Source organism: Erinaceus europaeus, chromosome 6, assembly GCF_950295315.1.
Source record: "Erinaceus europaeus chromosome 6, mEriEur2.1, whole genome shotgun sequence".
Classification (NCBI taxonomy): Eukaryota; Metazoa; Chordata; class Mammalia; order Eulipotyphla; family Erinaceidae; genus Erinaceus; species Erinaceus europaeus.
This window is the reverse complement of record NC_080167.1, coordinates 66,960,126-66,962,079: the sequence shown is the minus strand read 5'-3', so window position 1 is coordinate 66,962,079 and position 1,954 is coordinate 66,960,126. Positions and strand designations below refer to the sequence as shown.

Here is a 1,954-nt window from a genome sequence, read left to right as displayed (position 1 = left end):
GTGTATCTGTCTAAGTTACCTTGTGTGTGTGTGTCTGAGTTACCTCGTGTGTGTGTGTCTGAGTTACCCCGTGTGTGTGTGTGTGTGTGTCTGTGTATCTAAGTTAACTCGTGTGTGTGTGTGTGTGTGTGTGTGTGTGTGTGTGTGTGTATCTGTCTAAGTTACCTTGTGTGTGTGTGCGCCTGTGTGTGTCTGAGTTACCTCGTGTGTGGGGGGGGGGGGGAGGGGGGGAGCGGCCCGCAGGGGCGGGGCGGGCGGGGCGGGGACAGCAGGGACCCGGCGAAAGCGGAGCAGACAAGCCACCCGGGGAGCCAGCGGAGCGGGAGCCACAGCGGAGTAAGCGCGGGCCGCCCGGCGGGGGACGGGGTTGCGGGAGGGGCAGCCGGAGGGGCAGGGCGGCCGCAGCTCCAGCCCCGCGCACAGGCGGCCGGCGCGCTCAGATGGGGAGGGTCCCGGAAAGTCTGCGCGGGGTCTGCCCAGGAGTCTGGAAGTTGAGAAGCTTCTTTGCAGTGCCGCCCCCCACCCCTGGCACCCGGCTTGACCCGCCGCCCCCCTGCTCCCCTCTCGGGAGTCCGGGGTCTGGGGTCCAGGTGGGAAGGGCGCTGTGGCCGGGGTGGTCCCGTGAGACCCCGGCCCCCACTCGGGAGGCCCTTCTGGAGTCTGGGGGCTGTGAGCTTGCGGTTGTCACTCGGACTTGGTTTTCGTTGTTGTTTTGTTTTGTTTTGACCAGAGCACTGCTCAGCTCTGGCTTATGGTGGTGCAGGGGATTGAACCTGGGACTTTGGAGCCTCAGGCGTGAAAGTCAACATCAACGGGCTTGGTTTTCTACAGCTGCCAGCTTCCCCCAGCCCCCCACTCGCCCTCTGCAGACTGCAGGGCTCCCCCCACCCGGCCTGTTTGCGGGCACCCCGTGTTTATTCATTTACTTTTCATTTCTTAATTTGTGACTAAGTGCAGGCTACAAGGTCGTATGGTTACAAGGTCTGATTCCACACCAGATCCAGCACCAGAGTTCTGGGTCGTCGCCCTCCCTCCGCCCAAAGAGAAGCACTGAGTTCCCACACGTCTTACAGACAGTTGGCATGTTTCAGCTTTGGGGACTGTTTGCTTTTCAAGTTCACGTGTATCCATTCTCTAGATTCCGCATCTGAGTGAAGCTATCTGGCCGTTGTCTTTCATCTCTTGCCTTATTCCGCTAAGCAGAATCACCTCCAGTTCCTTTCATTCGTCACTTCTCACAGAGACAGAGACTGAGAGGGTGAGGGGAGGTCGACAGACCTGCACACGGCACTTGTGAAGCTTCCCCTCTACAGGTGGGGGCAGGGGACTCGAACCCAGGTCCTTGGACTTAGTAATGTGTGTGGCAGGTGACATGTAATTGTCCCGAGGGAGGGAGGGGTGTGGGAGTGGCAGTTCTGCCGCTGTCTGCGGTGAGAGTGTCCTTGGCTTTGGGCAGAGCAGCTGTAAAGGCCCTGTGGCCGCAGTGTTGTGCCTGGCATGGCTGAGCCGGGTCCCCGTCTGCTGAGGTGGGCCAGAGTGGCCGCCCTGACCCTGTGAGCAACCTGCTGAGAACAGGCAGACTCCAGACTGTCTCCTGCACACACACACACACACACACACACTCACACACACTCACACACTCACACACACACACTCATACACTCACACCCTCACACACAGACACAGACACACCCTCACACACACACACATACACACACTCACACACACACTCACACATATACACACACATACACACACAAACCCTCACACACACACATACACTCACACACACCCACACTCACACACACACACACTCACTCACACACCCACACACGCATACACTCACACACACCCACACTCACACACACACATACACTCACACACACACATTCACACACACACCCTCCCAAATAGTTTTTTGTATTTTGCATCCATCCATTTATTTATCCAATTA

At 57.8% G+C, this 1,954-nt stretch overlaps 1 protein-coding gene across 1 annotated transcript in view; it reads left to right on the top strand.

The window, feature by feature from the left end:
• Positions 1 to 318: 318 nt before the first annotated feature.
• EPHX1 (epoxide hydrolase 1) overlaps positions 319 to 1,954 on the top strand; it is a 23,048-nt gene continuing 21,412 nt past the window's right edge. Inside the window, exon 1 of the mRNA XM_060192431.1 lies at positions 319 to 336. The gene's annotated coding sequence lies outside the window, so the exon portion shown is untranslated. The remainder of the gene's footprint in view (positions 337 to 1,954) is intronic.